Genomic DNA, 19,772 nt, shown 5'->3' with positions numbered 1-19,772 from the left:
AATGAGTTTTTAAAAATTTCATACACTCTCTTCAGTTTCAAAGGCTGGCTTGTAGGAAACTGCTAAGTTCTCTTCATTTTATTTTCCTATGGTCAAATAGTTCTTTTCTTCTTCTTTTCTCCCTGCTCTCTCTGGTGTCTGTGTTTCTAGTTGAGTCATCTATTATCCCTCTTTATATAATCAAATTTCTCTACTCCGTGTGTCATTGTGCTCAGGCCGTATTGTGCTCTGTCACCTCCAACTCCTTTCCTTCAGAAACTCCACACCCCAATTCCTCTTTAAAGTTGCTTGCTGAAGCATTTGCTCTTTCAGCATCACCATACGTTTATAAACTGGAGATTAGTTAACTTTGTCTGCCTTCCAAAGCCATTTGCTGCTTGAGACCATTTCATAAGCTTGTCTATTCATGTGGATAAACAAAAAAACCCTCAGCTATAATGTGAATTAGGAAGAGGACACAGCAGTTGCATGGAACAAATACCATGGAGGGTGAATTTAGTAACTGTCACAGTTTTTATTGGTGCCATCCCTGCCTGAACTATTCTACTCCAACACACCTTTAGACAGTAGGATTTGACAAGTTAAAAGCATGATATTCTTTTTTAGTAGAACCAAGTGACCTACCATAACATTTCGCTCGCGATTCCAGCATTTCTATACTGATCAGTCCCCAGACTCACAAACTTCTGTCTAGATGATTAATCTGAATACTCTGGAGTTCCCCAGAGCAGTCCATTATTTCCCACAAAGCCTTTAAAACTTTCTACTAAACTCAGGATTTTGAAGTGACGTCTGGCTAACAGATGTGCTCGTTCTAGAACTTTTAAATATCTTCCCTTAAAACAAGAGCCCTTTCAACAATTTAAATTCAAGTCAATGGCAAAATTCCTATTGATTTAAAAATATATGCTCAACTCTTGAAATAGGGAACTGGGCCTGAGTGTCGGACACTTTGTATGTAACATCAGAATATATAATGAAATTCCAGTCTCCGGATGCTTTCATCAAATTCTCTTGATTATTTGCAGCTTAAAAATATGGGAGAAGGCAAAAAAAAAAAAAAAAAAAAGTTTTGAAATAGTTTACAGGAGAAGTTAGATGTAGCCCAGTTAGCTACTTTGAGCAGCAGAAGGCCTGCAAGACAGCCTCCTTTTCCTTGAGGCCATTCAAGATGTGGCATTTAGTGTGGCATTTAGGGCAGTTTCCTCAGCACACTTCCGCTCCTCTGGAAGGGTCTTGCCTAATTTGCAAGACATTGCACACCCCATTTCTCTGCTTTAAACCCCTTGGACCTGCATTTCCTCTCACAGAGACGTACAGCGCTGAAACCCTCCAGGCTTCAGGGTCTAGATTCACATCTGCAAGACTCAAAGGAAAATCGGGTCCTCTCTACGCAATCATAAATGGTACGAAGTGGATAGAGGTGAGAACCAGAACTTCTTGCATCTCTGGTGCAAACCTCTACATGGTAAATGGCTCATCACAGACTAATGATCTGTTGGAGAGAGAACGGGGAGTCCAGGTGTACTGCTGAAGTCTTAAAGAAATGTTTGCCGTAGAGCTTTGATTCTGGTCAGGGAAATTTAGCAGCCTAAAACACCACAACTGACAAAATAAATGTCTTATAATTTTATAAATGCCAGCAGGAATGAATGTAATTATGGTTATTAGCAGATGAAAATGTCTCTAAAGGATTTGATTTGGGGGGGGGGCTTATAAAGCAAAACAGGAAACAGGCTCATTGAACACATCTGTGGCGCATGGGTAATCTAAGCCGAAACCTCGCGTACATTCATTTTCCATGCCAAGCATTATCATCATAAGACATGATTATATTCTATCAGTTCTAGGGGTTATAGCTTGAACTACTATAGAAAACTAGCTTAAAATTATAATCATGTTAAGGTATTAAATGTATTTTCTTAAAGATGTGCTTAGCAATTCTGTCTTTGGAGTGCTTCAACAATATTCCCAGAATCAAGCCTTTAAAATTAACTACTTATTTGTATGGCTTAGGAGTTTTCTGAAGGTGGAGTAGAAAAAAACTTTCAAATATGTACAAGTTTTTTTTTCTATAACCTGCTTGTGCTGCATACATTTTGATTGAAATTCCACATAATTTATGATTTTTATAGCTCTCAATAGAGTGGTAAGCACTGGAAAGAGAAAGTAAGAGATATCAATCAATCCTACTTCAATGATTTGGATATTTAGGATGAAAACATAGACCCAGAAAGAAAACATTTACCATTGATTTCAATATGTCTGGAATTTCAGCTTTCTTATTTGCTTAAATTGTAGATAATTTAATTACTAAAGTACCTAATTGATAAAATAACTGGGCAGAGGTAAAAGCTTACTAACAATAAGTTAACCACCACCAATACCAATATTTACCCTTTTAATTCTCTTCATTGAGAGCAACTAGCCTTCCTGCCCTCAAAGCCATGCACCGTACCTAATCTCTATACAGCTCAAAGTCACAAGACACATCCCACAGACCCAGAAAGATATGAGGTATGGGACCTCCAAAAGCGATTCACAGGTTGGAGATCACAAACTCTCTCAAGGGTCCTGCTGTTTCACTCCACAACTGGGCTGAGCGGAGCTTGCAGCTGGGATGCCGGGTGAGTTGCTAATGTTGGCTTCCCTGGTCCCCCCAGTGAGCGACGGAAATGATTCAGCAGTGCCCTGTGCCAGCACAGCCCTGCTGTGCATCATACATCATCCCTCCTCAGCCCTGCAACTGGGTTGAACTCGAACTGCTCACATGCCTGACTACAGCTAAAAACAAAAATCTCTGCTATCACTACTAGAAGACCTGTAGATTAAAGGTCTGCGGGTCAAGAGGGCTTGCTGTGCTGAAGGGTAGATATACCTGGGCCAGCTCAGGGCAAGCAGAAATAAACGCCATAGGGGTCTTTAATAGGGGTGCTCGATTAGTTGCCTAATAGGAATATTTTAAGATTTTATGAAAAACAAAAAAATTCAGTATAAGGCTGACTTTGTAAAGTAGGTCGGGATATCCAAATTCTAATTTAAATTTCATCAGTCACCACAACTGAAATACTTAGATTTTTGTTCAGATTCCAGAACCTGCCAAGACCATTTTTTTTATTAATTTAATATTATTATCATTATTTTCCCAATATATTCAATTCCTGCATCAAAAAGAGCTAGCTGGGTACTATGTTTGAGATGCTAAGGCTGTATGAATTCTTGAGAAATAGTCACTATTCACTTGCTCAGTATGGCAAGTTTCAATTAGATTTTCCTTGCTTTAATCGGTCTGAGCTAGCTCTTTGGCATTCTCTTATAAATAATAGAAGCTACACACCGCACTTTTATAACATCATTCATCTAAGGATCTCATAACTTAATTAAGAGGGACATTGTCAGGTTAAAAATCATATATTTTTTATTAAGTAATTTCCTTATCTATGTTACTAATAACATTTTAGGCTATTAAGCTGAAACAAATTCTTAAAATCTAATTTAACATCTACTACTAGCATGTATATATTATATATACACACAGCTGGTTTACTTTCTGAGATATTAAAACAGATGTGCTAGCTTTACTTTTGTTTCAAGTTGGTTTCGTTTACAGATTTTCATGTGTGAACAATGCTCTTCCTTCAGAGTGGTATAAACACTCCACAAGAACATTTAAATGCAAACAAAAAACTATATTAACATGTAAGAAAATAAAACATATGTTTTGTTAATATAAGACTTGCAAGGATTCAACAACGATAAAACTTTCATTTTGGAGAAAACTGTCTAACATTGTGTGGTGGTTATTTTCACTTTCTCTAAGGGAAGGGGACAAGTACTACTTCTGTATTGCTTAATTATGGGAGAGCACCAATATGTTTGCTGTGAGGGAATACAATATTAATAAATTCATTCAGCTACATTTGAGCCTTTTCAGGTATCCAGAAATACGCTGTTACTTCACTGAGGCTTAAAGCAGAGGTTTGCTTTTGATGGGAGAAGTTAGCCGTGGAGAAAGTTAGCATAATGAAGTTTCTACCTGTCACAGTTTACTTAAACTGTAAGTTGTTGAAGTCTACACGGCTCTTCCGTAATAGGCGGACAGTAGCTAAAACACCGCGGGGTCTCTCGGAATCTATATAAATAAAGGGTAACATGAAAAACTACAGTACGTGTTTTTCCAACCTTCGCTTAACACAGGGGAAAACTAAGACACATGATCAAAGTCAAACAGTGAGTTGATGATAAAACCAAAATAAAATCCATAGCCTGCACCACTCACTCCTCACTAAACTACTTACTTTCTTCCTGACGTTTCAATGTATTTTATATGAAGAACAAAAAAAAGCTGGTTTTCACCTGTACACTCACTAGCTAATACAGTGAGGAAGATGGGGTTTTGACTTCCAGTAGGTCATTTTGCTTAGAAAGAGATTCCTTCTCTTTCCTCCGTTCCTTAGTTTCAGTGATCAGCAAAGTGGTGTTCACTTGCAGATCCAGAGCTCCCGCCACACAAGCCGTAAGGAGTTTTACTTTTCGTTTTGCTTTTTAACAGTCCATTGCTCAGACATCAGTCCCAGGAGACAGACTGCCAACCACTACACTTTTTAAGCAGGTGGGGGTTGAAATGGGAAGCAGGTCATGGAGTCAACAGCAGTGAGTCAGATCTGTCTACTTTTTAAAAAGAAAATTGCAATAAGACTGAAAATAATAAATACCAATAATAAAACATACGGCCAAAAGGCCTCCCAGGAGCCATGGAAGTGTGCTAAAGCCAACTCTGAAGAACGTTGGTGCAGCTCGATACTCAAAACCAAACACAACATTGTTGTGCAGAAGAATCCCTTAGATGAGAAACACCAGGGTTCTTCAGCATTAAGTGAGATTGCCTTCAAACTCAGCTGCAAACGCTACATGCTCAAGGTTAATGGGTTTTGTAGCGCAGAGACCATATGAAATTAGGCCAAGGACCACCTTCCACCACAGGAAGAATTAAAGAAACACATTGTTATTCTGCCTGAAAATGTGTTTTACTTAATAAATACGTGAGCTTTAAGAGGTACCCTTTTGCTGGCTGACCGCAGTAGCGGGACTTGACTGTGTATTTGCTTGTTCATAGCCAAACCTCTGATAACCCCCAGTAACCTTCGATTCTCTGATAAAACTCTCATTATTTCACCTTAACATCATCTTATGTCAGTGTCAAATTCACCTGCATGAGAGCCATAGTTTTCATAAAAAGCAGGAAAGTGTATCCAGGACACTACAAAACATGGATCCCCAAGCCAGGATAAAATTTTTTGGTTACAGACTTTTCATGTGGCACCTATTCAGGATCCAGAACATAACAGCTGGGAACCCATGGCGTGAGTCTGAACGGCGGCATTCCTGTGTCAGCTGCCGGCCAGACATAAAGTTGCTTCATGGGCTTGGTTAAGTCTTTCAAATTACCGCTGTTTCATTGTCTTAATTTGTCATGCGCAAGACATGTCTTGAGAGACAGTGCTTTAGTACTATGAAGTCCAAGTATCATTATGTATACGTCAGCCAAACTAGCCAGTGACAACTACAGACAGAATAATGCTTTTCAAAAATGTATTTGTGTCTTTCTGTTGGTGTCTTGAAAGTATGAGGTCTGATTACTCTGGTATTAATGTGTATAATTGTCTCATTAATCAGCACAGACCTTTTTCAACTGTATGTATGCTTCAGCAGTGAATAAATTGTAACAATGATGGTATCTTTCAAATAATACAATTTTTAAATGTCACACACATATGTCTGAAGATACCTGCCTTCCTCACTGGCCATTCCTAAGACGAGAATACTGAATTTTAAAGGTATCTTGACTAATACAGGTAAATTAATCCCAAGAGTCATACACAGCTATCGCTATTCATGCCCACTTTGCCCACTTTAAGGCTATGTTAATGCCCAGAAAGCAAATTTAGTCCTGTATTTTTATGCCTAGGGGGTTTTCTCTTAAAATTTAAAACCAAATCCCTAGTTCACAGATTTAAAAATACTGCTGAAGCCAAGGTAAAAAAAGAAAACCCAACACATTAAGACTTGATATAACTTAGAGTACATTTTTGCTGTAATTACCGAGGAAAAAATAATAGCAAACCAGCTGTACCTATTTACAAAGGAATTAAAGACAGACTCTGGGGTCTGATATCCTTATCTCATGGATAGGCTGAGCACACAAGGAAGATGCTCACAGTATAGTACTCTTATATTGCTAAAAAGATTAGCCAGAGCAACCACGAGCCAATGGCCTCATCCCTTTCCACATAAGGGCTAAAAAATTCAAGTTGACCATTATCCTAAAATAATCCTGCTAGGCTATCGCACGGTGATATTTATTATGTGTGTCCAGTTCAAAGGTGTTGCAAACCACAGGTAGAGAACTTGTTTTTTCAGAGCTGAGCATTAACAACCAAATACTCAGTTTTGCAGCGCTGATTACATAGAAAACAAAATGAGTTTCTGAGTTCCAGTAGCTGAAAGCTAATATGATAGTACTCCACATTTTTCTCTCCTTCGCCCATTATTTTTTTGGGCTCACACACACACTAGTTCTCTTCCTCAAACATGCAGACTCTCATTTACTTTCTCCCTTGCTCTTGCATGCCTCCAACCTCTCCGTCCATAACCAGCTATCTACCCATGGTTTTACAAGGTGTTCACATTCTCCCTTCCCTCTTTAGCCATCACACGAGCCCCCAGCAGGGCCTTCTCCCCCCGCTGCCACCCTCCTGTCAGGTCGTGGAGAGCCCCAGTAAGGCAGTAGTTGCGGCAGGAATTCCCCGCTGGCAATGGACTCCTCTAGGGTTCATGCAAAGAACTAAAACGCAGAGTCTTTTGGTCTGTGTTTGACTGAGATTGTCCTCAGACAATATAGCCACTAATTATAACTTTGCCTCGTCCCCCACCTCTCCCTGAACCAGTTTCTTCTCTTCCCTATGAAGAGAGCTAGCATCAGTGAAGTACATCCTTCGGGTATGTAAGGAAGGCCTCCTTCATTAAATGCTATGAAGTGTTTTGATATCCTCAGAAGCGTAGTGTTATTTAAGTGCTAATCACTCTAGTCTTCAGTATGTCCAAAATGATTTCACTTGTTACCAAAAAGCTCCGTTGTCACACATTACATCGCCATTGCACTGAAAAATAATTAACAGCCTACATTTTGGGGTCCATTATTTGAGCTCTCTGCCGAACTAGGGAATTATCCAGAATTCCCAAGTTTTCAACGGCAAAATTAGAAAACATTAAAAAGCTCGGCCAGGGAACACAGCTCTATGAAACAACTCATACAAAGAATAAGAAAAGAGACCATTCCTTCCAAGCACTAAGACAAAGCAGTAGGTAAAAGTCAAAGTAGTCTGATATAACAAGCAATCTATATGATAATTTAAGAAGGTAATCTTTTAGATGGAGTCCCAAAGATTATCAAACTCCAGTATTCAGTAAACTGTTCTTAAACAGCTAGAAACCTGAAAAGTTATGAAGAACAACCCACAGTGCTCAAAATAGAAGGTGTAACATGTGGCTATACCATTTTATATTTCAAACAACACGTAAAACCTGATGTATAAAAGAGAAGCAGTCTCTAGTACTTGGAGAACTAGGAAATGAGGAATTCACTGTCTCCCCTCTTGCTTCTTCAGAACCTCTTCACCTCTTTGCCTCTCTGGATGCAACCAAGTTCATCAGCTGAAGTCTAGCTAATACAAACACCGTTACACATGTAAGTCAGCGAGTCAGTATTCTTGGCTGACCCCAATGAAATCAGGTGGGACTGAAACTCTGCATCCAAACAGACCTTAGACTTCAGTGCCCACCAGAGTATGACCTGCATCACTTCTTTATCCTCCAGAGTTCCCAGATTCAGTTAGCTAACATTGGGCAAATACTTTGATTATCAAAAAACCCCATCAACTCCCTCTCCCTGCCCTCCCAAAAAACCCCACCACAACTACAAACCTAAACCACAAAAAACCCTAGGTAAAGTACCAATGGTACAGAAAATTCAATAAGTAAATAAATAAAGAAACAAAGAAACCCCCAAGCTTTCAACAGCTATATAAGTAAGCTGCAAATTTGCACAAGACCAAGTCCTTAGCTGGAGGTGGAAGAGCAAATGTCTTGTAAAGGCAGTAGAGGTATGTTAAGAACATGAACCCCAAGATCAAACTCAGTCTCTGAGGAACAGCAGTCTGGGAAGACTCTTTCCTTACATTCCAAACCTGTTTTTTCTTATAGTCTCAAAACTGTAGAAAGTCATCTTTCTTTTCTTTCCAGTTTCAGCTCCCGACTTCCAGCACTGCTGGCCAGGCCGGCACCCAATGCACTCAGCCTCTAGCCGCTGTGGAATTTCTCACCCTGGCACCACATGCCCAGCTGTGCTCATGGAAGTGGAAAATCTGACAGCATTGTCTGAAAGACACAGCTTGGGATAATTGTGCCTCATAGTTCCTCTGTCAGTGAATATTATCGTATTCCTCTCACAGGAAGGCTACTACACCTTTCATATTCCTCCGCTCCCAGCCACAGAATTCCTCTTTGCCTTTAAAGCAGCAGTTAAGTATGTTATGATGTGAGAAAAGGTTTAAAAGTTGTGTGCAGATTAAAGCTAAAATCTCCATAACTGTACCTGCTTTAGTAAGTTCTTTGTGCAGCATAAACATGGGAAGAGGAGGAAAAGGAAACCAAAAAGTACTTAATGTTTATGTAACACGGATGGATGTCCTTCATGCCTGTAAAATCCTTATTTTATAAATACAACATAGAGATTGCACTCGTTTCAATGTAGGAAAGAAAAATCACTATTATGCTACAAACACTTTGGCGTAAATTTTAAACGACACATAGAAAGAAAAGCTGTGCCCCAGCTGACAGCCAGGCACATATCTGGCACACACACCCCAGATGCCAGTACAAGGAATCATTTTTGTCACATATCCATGCTTTCTACCTCCAGTTCACTTAACACCATTCATCACGCCGATCCTTGGTATCTATCTAACGTCGTCGGAAGGGTACTGTTACCAGCATGCCTGAGCTCCACTTGACCTCCAGTGCCTCCACCCCGCTGGCCCCGGGGGAGGCAGAGCACGTTGTTTCCCCACGGTCCTCTGGGAGAGTGGTGGCAAAGCATGGGAAACAGTCCAGGGCTCATGAGTTTCAGGTGACAACTTCACCATCGAGTTGTTCTCTCAAATGCATGCCGTGAGGTTTTTTTTAAGGACACATAATTGAAAAAAAGATGCCAACAAACCCCCTGCTCACTCCACTGGAACAAGGACTGGCTGCGCTTTCTCTGCTGATTTTCCTCCCCTTCTCCCTGTCCCCCGCCCCAGCCAGTGATTTCGTATCTGATTACTTGCAAGTCATCACCTTTCTTTTTAGAATGCTAGCCGATACTTAAAGATTAACTTCACTGGAGATTGTCAAACCCAAAGTCAACATTGGAAGGACATTCTCTCTGCTGCTTCCTTCTGTTTCTTTTGCTACAGGTAAAGGTGCCATTGTTTTTCTGAGGAGAGTAAACAACATTCCTACTTTACCCAGAGAACTTGAATGACAGTTTCTCTGACCAATTTTCCACCCTCATATTTGTGCATTTGCTGTAATGGCAGGCCTTGTGCTGATCTCATCTTAACACTTTTAAGTGAAAGCCCGTGTTAATAGAGCAAATCAAGCTACAGAATTTCACACCACCTTGGCTGGTTACAGGTCAGACCTAATCTCCCCTCTGAAATGGAGATCAGTCAAAATCAAAATCATTTAACTAAAGCCGCTCAAGGCTTACACTTGTACCTCAAAGGAACTTTGGTCATCCAGAAAATGTCAATAAATAGCCGATGCCCAGGTGGGACGCAATGCTGATGGTAATATATTAAGCGATATTCCTTCTTTTGATTAGTAGAACAATATCCATAGTCTCCCTCTCGTTCAGTAGTCCCAACAAGTCTCCCCTTGCTCATTTCTACAGAGAAGTAGGTGTAGCCTAGTTATTCCTGTATCAGTATGTCTCTTCCAAAAATTAGTCACGATGTGAGGTGATTAAGAGATACCTTAAAGACTGTAATAGAGCACTTAAAATGGAGGCGTACAAAATCCCTAGGCATTTTATGAAATTTAGGCCAAAACATACATAAAACATGCATAAATAATGCGTGTATTTAGTGCAATGGATGCCTTTCCTATATATTTTGTATGTTATGAATGGAAAGATATAAAAAAACATGAAGTAGACAGAAATACATGCACACACAGAGAGAAAATTATGTGGCCCTTTCTAGCATGAAAAGGAAATTATTAAAAGTTGGATAAACAACAACGGAGGATATGACAGGGGCAGCTGGAGAACCACACTGGGGGACAGAACTTCTAAGTGAATCCACACAAAAAAATGTCTCCCCTGACAATCCGTTGTTCTTCAAAGAGAATAATGATTCTAGAGATGAGTTTGCATTTGTCTTCGGATGTCACAATAAACGCTAAGAAAGCAGCTGAATGCGAGTTATTATTTCCTCTGAGCAACGCAAGATTTGGGTAGACTGTCAGAACACCAGCACCCGCAATCTGAGGGCAGATACAAAGCAACAGCAAGCTAGCAGGAAGCTCAAAATCTGTCCCGGGCCCTGGGAAAGGAAGATGAAAGAGGCCATGGGGCAAACTGGAGATCTAAGAAAGGTAGATCTAAGAACCACAACTGCAAGGCAGCTGTTAAATCATGAGGGAAGTAGGAGCAGTGTTTGAGAAAGTGATCACAGGAGGCATAATGTTTTCCAAGACCAACAGAACATAAATGCATGCGAATCGGTGGAGAATGTGCTACACGGTGGTCTACGCTGCTCCGTTGGAATAACTCAGCCGGTTTGGGGGTACTGGGGCTGTATCCAAGTCCTTAGCCTATTCACGCACTCGCTGCCCTGAGCACAGCAGAAGGGACTAGTAACCCCTCCGTGCTCAAGAGTATCAACAGCTACGTTATGGGCTATCTAATCCTCCCTCTCTAAATGAGCGTGCTGGGCAGAACATAAATCCAGCCCTACCTCTGAGTAACAAGATGCTTTTCCAACTGGCCTGATGGAGTACTTGGCCTGATGATGACTCTCACAGTCAGATGTGCAATCTACCCTTTGGCTCCCTGTTGGTTTGGACTCATTGCCTCTACTCTAATACCCAAGTCTGCAAGAGATAAACAAGAGATTCCTGTTTGACTGCAGAAGAGGGTATGTTACAGACAATAGGAAAGCTGTGTCCTTGCACCTGCTGTTTGCAGAACTGGCACTTTCCACTGCACACTCCTCCCTGCGGTGCTCCTATATGGAAGAAGACAACTATAAATGCCCCAAGAAGTAACCTTTAAAGCCACTGTATAGCAGCTTGGGGTAAAAAAAAATCACAAACTGACCCAAGAAAGTAGGGTGTATCCTCTCCCACTTGGTTGGGTTGCTTTGAAGTGTTAAGTGTCACAATGCTAAGGAACCTGTTTTGTTATTTGCTAACTTCTATGGCACATTTAAGTATCTTTGTTTAATCAGAACTAAGTAAGAAATGGACTATGGATTGTGTTACGAAAGCATAAAAATATTTTTTAAATCCACAGCCCTGCCCCCCGCCCCCATGCCATTCTATCAAAACATACACAGGAAAATGTTTACAAATTATAATCTTCTCAGCTAGGCTTAGTTTCCTGTATATATTTCAAATGCAACATCTCAAGAACACACACACACACAAAAATCTAGGAATGCAGGTGGGGTCCACACAGACCTGAGCTCCAAATTTTAGATGTGAACCATGTTATCTTCCTATATGTTGGCTTTGGTCTTTCAGTTTGCCCCACTACAGTGGGGAGAAGACAGGAGATGAAGTTCACGCTGAAGCCAAAGGAGGAGAAACCACAGTGGAGTGCTGCTTTTTCTGTACATAAAGTAGCTCGCAATTAAGGGGAACTCAGAATCACAGTTTAATTTGGCATTTTCAGAGCTGAGATTTCTTCATTTCAAAGACTGAGCTAAGTCTGCAAATTTCAAAGTATCTAGCACGCTATAAAAAACAAGAAAATGGAGCAATCACCAGAAGAGAGAGTCAAGTGCTTAAACTAGGACAAAGTAATAACTGACATGGAACTGGGACTTTCCCCCTGTTTTCACTCTCACAATCCTGTGGTAAACCCTTTTACTTCATCTTTGGTTTAATTTAGGAAAAAAAATTATTGAAAACTCTCATGCTCGGAATGAGTACATATTAATCTTTTGTTCTGAGTAATAAGGTGCAAAGAAACATAGTCCTGGCAGGATACTAATTTCTGATGCTGTCAATTAAAAAATTTCTCCTGGTGTTTTGAATGGAAAAATCTCTCAGAAAGTGTTTTTATCGAAGCACCCAGTTCCAAGTCCTGGATTATTAGGTTAAGCTCCGTCAGCAGAGAGACCAATATAAATGCTTTTCATACCATCTGCCTCGATGCCTTGACAAAAAAATAAGGAAGAGGAGAAAATATCTAGGTTCAAAACTCTCCGATTTTAACCTGTTTCCCTCTAACATAAAGCTGGGAAATTCAGGTCCTAAAAATATAAAATTAAAACCACATGATTGCTTTTTTTCTTTTTATCTTTCCTCAAAACCTCACACAACATCCAAACTCACCCAGTGTTCCCAGAACCTGATTTCTTTTTATGTTTTAAAAACAGAAAAGCAGCTTTAAGTAAGTGTAGGCACTGGCAAACTATTTTCTCTGCTCCCTTTTGCCGTTCTGAAAAGAGCTTGTTACAGTGCATGCATTTTTACCTAATGTTTATTAGGAGGCTCTATATAATTACCAAGGTTTTGATTTTCCTGTTTAAAAACAAATTAGGGTAGTGTGCAGGGCGTTGCAATATTAGGAGGCAACTCCAACTGCTAATGATGGGAGACAGTGCCCCAGCGAAGGCGTTAGCGATCCATCTGGCCAATTAAAGAGTAACTTAGGCGGAGCCCGATACTATTTCTCAATTATGGTGGCTGTAACATGGAGAGTTGAGAAGCAGTGAGATATGGTGTGAAAAGATAAAGTGAATCCACATAGAGAAAAATCAGCCAAAAGCTGCTGTAACCCCATAGCAGAGAGGAAAGGGAAAACACTATCAGCCAGCGATGTACCTGGACTTACCAACCAGAGAGGAGGACAGACTTTAAGGAAAACAAAACAGCTCAGACATGAAACAAATACCCATAAAGTCTGTTTTCCTACATATTTGCGATCAGAGCCCGCGAGCGCTACACAATACCAGTACAATTATCGTAGGTCTCCTCTCCCACAACAAAGATAAAATTCTCAGTGAGCAAAAGACAGCATGTGCTGTGGCTCTCCTGGAGCAAAGCCTGTGCTGGCCAGCCAGCTGTCCTCCACCGAACATACTTAGCTGATAAGTTCTGCTCGTCTTTCCCTCAGCAGGGGCACTAATTTGAGTTTTTCTCCTCTCCTTAGATACCCGTTTTGTAGAAAACAAATTATCTTTTCAGTTCTTTCTGACTTGACTGAAAAGGATCGGCATGCTCAACAGCTACGTATGGGTGTGACAGACAGTCCCATAAACTTAGATGAGATAACTTGGCAGAAGTACTTCAGAAATCTGGGGTGTTTAAAATCTGGAAGTGGATTCAAACTTTAGCTTAAGCCATGCCTAAGGTAGACAGATACCAAGTCCTTGGTCTGTTCACTGCCTTCACTGTTAGACCTCCGTGAGGTCTAACCACGTGCTGTTTTCTCTTGTGGCCATGACTGCAGATGCATGCCAGCCAGATCTGCCATGGCACAATTTGGACCTGGGCATCCCATGGGACTTCCTATGCATTTCATTTCATAGACTATTTTAAAAGGGATTTTGTTGGTTTTTTTTGGTCGTCTTGCATCTTCAAAAGCGTCGAACTTGAACTTGGAAGTCAATAATAGCATTTCTTCCTGTCCTTTCCCACCTGAGAGACTTCTTCTGCCCCTGCTTCTAGGAGGTTAGCATGTCCCTTCCTTCCCACAGTCAGTCTCCCGTGCCGGCTTCTACTTCTTTCTCTCATCATCCAACCGTGACAGAAGAAGGAGTTAAAACATTCTACTGCTTTCCGGCCAGTACCTTCTCAAGTACGTCACTCCTCCCCACGCACGGACAAGTTGCTCTGCCCTCCCTCTGGATGGTTCCACATATCTGTCCTCTGAAGTTAGAGAGATGGCAATGATTTTCCTCAACATGAAATGCTCTATAAAGAGTGTGGGTGGGAAATATGCAGTGTAATGGAACTGAAACCCCATAAGGGAAATGAACACAGGCAGCTGCTGATACACTATTTACTTGGATAAATCATCCATTTTCCTCCCAGGCAAGATGACTTGAGGTATCACCCACCCAGGATGGCAAGTGCAAATATAAATAATAAATAAAACTATCTGAGGAGGAATTCTCACTGTAATGGGTTTTGTAGAGAACTAAGTTTCAGTTAAACTTAATCCTTGCTGTCTTCTGTGTCTCCAGCAGCAGAAACATCTGGTCGGTTTTAGATTCCCCTTGGATTCCCAACTTCAAAGGGAGTTATAAAGAATAACAAATACATGTACTGGCACTGAAAAAAAAAATTAGAGCAGCAGGAGAGAATGGTAAAATTGTCCTTATTTGACTGCTAGTGACAGGCGCCACAGGCAGAACTGTGAGAAAAAATCTTAACGGCTCAGGCAAATAAGCTTTTTTTTTTTTTTTTAATGACTGGCTCTCTCTACTAATGACGCAGAAAATCTATGGGATCTGCCCCATAATGGCAAGAAGCACATGTGCCAAGGAATATGCACACAAGGGTATGCAGAAAACAGATTTCAAATCAGATATGTACTAAATAATAGGCAGGAAACCAGGAACTAAATTTTGTTCCCAGCCCTTTTGCTGAGAGTGCCCTGTGTATATCGTTGGTTAAATTACAGAGATCTAAATTTTGGCTCTTTAAAGTCAGTAGGACGCTGTAAAGCATGGTCAAAAACAATGACTGTCATACGCATTTTTCAAATCTTCCTTCAAAACCTCCAGGAACAGGGGTAGGTAATCAAACACACTAACAGATGTCTGCGGCTCTCTGTCCTTCCTCCACTCTCTGATGGCTGGAAAATGAATGCCATGCTCCCTTTATGAATGCAGCACTACCAGGAACAACTTCGGACATGTTTCTAACCTTGCGTGCCGTGCACAGAAGCACCTAGGTTCACACTGATCTTCTAAATTAGCGCACTCGTGAAATAATCACACCTCATTCCCCGCTTCACCCATGCACCATCAGGATCTCCTTTATCCTTTTTTGTTCCTCATGTTTTACGATTTCAGACATAGGGTTAATAAAATAAATGTAATGTGAAGGATGTGTGAGGATTCATGAACCTGTGTGAAGCCTCCTCTCTGCTAAACATTAACTCTTGTTGTATGAACACTAAACTTGTTACCCTCTTTCATCAAAACTATAGACTCCTTAATGCCTGGCGTCATGTAATGCAAATTTACAAGAACGATGCCAGACGGGAAAATTACAGAACAGGCTTTTGCAAACAGTATTAAAACCACAGCCATACCTCTTTCGCCTCCATTTACAGAAAGTCCATAGAATAGAAGTTTTGAAGGTAGTCATCAAATTCCAACGATTCCTGAATCAAAGAGACTGATCAACTTGTGGATATTTGCTGGGACGAGAAAAACTATATTTGGCAACTAAGGTATTTGTTGCAAATAATTCGTTCGGCTCTGTTGCTGGAGTTGCAACCATGACTTTTTACATGACCTTATTTTGCCTTATTATGTCATGAGGTAAGCAGCTTCCCATCGTTTCATCTTTCAAGATATTTCAGGATCTCTTAAATGCCCCACATAACAGCAAGTTCATATCAAGATTTTCCCTTAAATATAGCAATCTCATATTTATATCAGAATTTTCAATCATAAAAATTCTAAGTTCTTGTACAATGTAATGATCTTCTGTAAGGACTTCTGCAACAGGTTCCTTACTGAAGGACTCTACTCCCAAATTGACTTCTCACTAAATATTAGAAAACTGGAAGAGAAGATGCTTTACAAACTGCTATAGAAGTAGGAATTAAAGAACATACTGTGAAATTTGTCATCCCTGAGACAGAAATCAGCAATTTCTGAAGCTCACAGCGCAGCACTATTATACAGCTGAATCTGAAAAGGGGATCCAAAAATTAACCTGAATGCACAGCAGAGGCAGGATGAGCCAATTCTATGTCTGGTGTACTGCTAATGGTTTTGTGGGAGTCATGGTGGGATAAAATCATCCCTTTTGCCCAGGAACTACCACTGGAAGCAGTGCTAGGAGCAGTAGAATCTCTAGTGACATCAGACTGACAAGACCTGTGAAAGACAATGCTTTTGGAAGCGCTACAATCCATGACATACTGGGAAAGTCTCTTTGACTTCTTGGCCTGAAGACCTTTGACTGCTGAAAGGGGGGCTGCCTTCTTAGCAGGGCTCTATTACCTTCGTTGCCCTTCAGATTAAGGAACCCCTTCAGATTAATGCTTACAATCTCAGTTTTCCAGCAAAACGCTCCATTTACCTCTAGAGACAGTAAGGAAAGATAAAAAAGCAGATCAGGAAACTTCAGGGTTTCCAAAACTCATATTCCAAGAGGGGATTTCTTCAAGTAACACTTAATATCAAGGTAACAGCAGAAGTTTTCTGATTTCTGTATTTGCATTTAGAGCAGCCGTACTGCCGATGTTGATTCTGGGCTGAGGACAGCATATGCTGCAATGGCTTGAACGACAGTCACGGGTTCTGACTGCATCCAGAAGTTTATGCGGAGAATTTCCAATATGGACTTGATCACCAGCCTGCTAAAGTCAAGGAGGGAATTTAGATCAGGCTCGATACACGTTCCAAAGAAACTTCATATTTTTTTTCTACAAGAAATGCTATATATAGCGCAATACAGTTCATTCGAAAACCACACAGTCATACCTCCGGTCTACACCCCTGAATCTTCACTCCTATAGCCTGCCGAAATGCCCTTGACTCTCTGAAGACAGACTGGTAGAAGTGAAGGCTGAGAGGGATGTGTCAGCATTGACTATTACACACAGTGAGGGAAATAAAAGGTATGGGATGAGAAGGGGAAGCAGAATAGCATTCTCTTTACAATTGCTACAAGTTTTTAGTGATACACATCTTTCCAGTTAAACTGTATCTCTGAGCTTGATGTGTTATTTATTAAAGGCAGCAGCACAACAAAAGGGACACAGGCTATCCATCCTGGGACACCAGCTAACAAACACTTCAGTTACATCTCAGGATTTCTCCAAACACCTTTATAAATGTTTCTTTACATCGTGTTTATAGCATGTTACAATCTTCTGTGACCAGAGCTGGTAGACCAGATCCTGCATGGTCTAATGGTTTCTTGAGTACCTTTCCTGTCCTCTTACATGTGTGTAGGCATTCAGGCACAATGCAGCAATTCAATATAACCATTATAAAGACAGTTCAACTCCTGGGCAACCCTCAGTATGCACATATACATTTGCAAAGCATTAATGGCATGGTAAGCTGAAAACAGCCATCCCAATAATATTAGCCAGCTAGGCAAGATCTACAGATGCTTTCTGTTTGCTTGGGATATTTTACTGCTTATATTATTATCTTTTTGATGTGTGCTGCTCCACTAGCATGCAGGAAATATTGTGAGCGTGTCCACAACATAATCTATTTTATTTATTTATTTATAGAGCTCTGAGTTGGGGGAGCTTTAATTTTTATAATTTTTAAGGCCTAAACACATCAATATTCCAGCTCTTCATGTCCAAGACCAGTGCAAAATATATTCTTCACATCAAATCAGCCTTCTTAAGACTAAATTCAATTTATACTGATATAGCAGGTTACATGTTCAGTCACGTAAAAAAATTCTGATGAATACAAGAGACAGCTGTTGGGACAAAGCATACCTTCCTGCCTGTCTTGTCACAGACCTGTAACTGAGAAATACTGAACCAACTACGCTATTGTCCAAATACATATTTATTTCAAAGCAGCTTTTCTGTATCATAAAATACCCCTTTCCAGTTTTGAAAAGCAGAAACAAAAGGTTAGGTGGTCTAACGAATGGAAAAGCTTTTTAGTTTGTATTATTGTGTCATCTTGTGTTTACCTCCGACTGGAGCGAGAACTCCAAAGTTTGCAGAGCCACAATTTCCCCTGAATGGGTGCTCGGACGTTGACTGCTCTATCCCTAACTTACAAAAGTTGCAGTGCTGATATTTTTAAGGAATACGACATTGGTCTATCTAGCCCAATTTAAGGAAGCCAGATCTGAATAACCAAGGTATCACAGGAGCGGGTCAGTATCTCAGTCCTTATTTGAAAAATAAGAATCATCACACTGTTGAGATGAGGTCAGGTGCTTTACGTTTTCCATCAATAGAGCAATCCTTAACTCTGTTCTTTGCTTTTAATCTTCACCCTTGCCCTACTTGTCCAAAAATACCCCACTTAAATTCATGTTTTTCTTTTGTAGGGTGCTCCCGCTGAGATGGATTTAGACCAATCCTGAAGAATTTAAACTTAGCCAAAAACATAATCTAAAGTAATATGCCTCCAAGGCTCCAAGGCATACACCATATTGTGGCCCTGGACAAGACTGCTGCCAGAAATCTACTATTTAAGTATACAGATCCTACAGGAGAATGGAGAGGAAAAAACATCCGACATATTAGGAAGAAAACCAGAGAATGTTTTGGGTGTTATATGGGACCAGTAAAGACTCAAAGGAATAACGGGAAAGCGCTCTACAAAGGGAAGGTCGCTTTTAAATCAAATCCAAGCAGCAACAAATGGAAGTGAACACACTAATATTAACTGTAGAGGCTTCACGCTCACATTACCATTACACTCAACTGTTTGCTGACCTTGCAAGCAATTGCACCAAGATAGGCACCCAGAATTTGAAAGGTTTGGTCCACGACCAGCACAGAGAAGGAAGCCAGGAGAGCTGAAGTGGTATCAAAGGCTCCCCAGTTTGCGGAGCAGAAACACAGACTATATTTCCAGGGGAGACCTACATATAGTTGTGGACGGATTCTGATTAACTGTTACAGACATAGAAAGTCGCATTATAACATCAATGCAGGAAGACCTCAGCATAGTCTAAGGGTCCTCACACATTTTAAAAATTTTGTTGATTTAACAGAATATGACAGATTTAATAGATTTTTTAAAACACATTCAGTAGAATTCTGATGAAGTATTCCCCTAAGCGCCACCTAGGAGAGCCCAAACACAACCCAACATTCCTGCTTTACAGGACAGCTACAGACTTTGACATTTGCTTTTGTTTCACAGTTGAATCAAACATTCCATTGCAAAGTTGCCCATGAAACAAAAATAAAATATAATTTCAATCAACTGAATGTTTTGTTTTGACAAAATAATTTAGTTTTGATTTTTACTTTCAATTTTGATTTAAATTTTATATTAGAACACAGAATATGTTTTTGAAATAGAAGTTTGAAACAAAAGCATTACTGTTCCAGAAGTGCCAAAAAGCTTTATCTGGAATTATGAATAATGAAAATAAATAAGAGTCCTGAATGTATTTCTTTTTTTTTTTTTTTTTTTACTGAGCCAGTATTTCCATAAGAAGAAAATACCACTAGGTGTTATTTTTTAATGCTTCTAGTCCTGACCTTCGATACTCCTTAGTAAGCCTCAGAAGCTTGTAATACCTCTGCAATACTA

This window comes from Vanellus vanellus, assembly GCF_965231255.1.
Source record: "Vanellus vanellus genome assembly, chromosome: 1".
Classification (NCBI taxonomy): Eukaryota; Metazoa; Chordata; class Aves; order Charadriiformes; family Charadriidae; genus Vanellus; species Vanellus vanellus.
The sequence above is the reverse complement of the archived record's forward strand: the minus strand, read 5'-3'. Positions refer to the sequence as shown.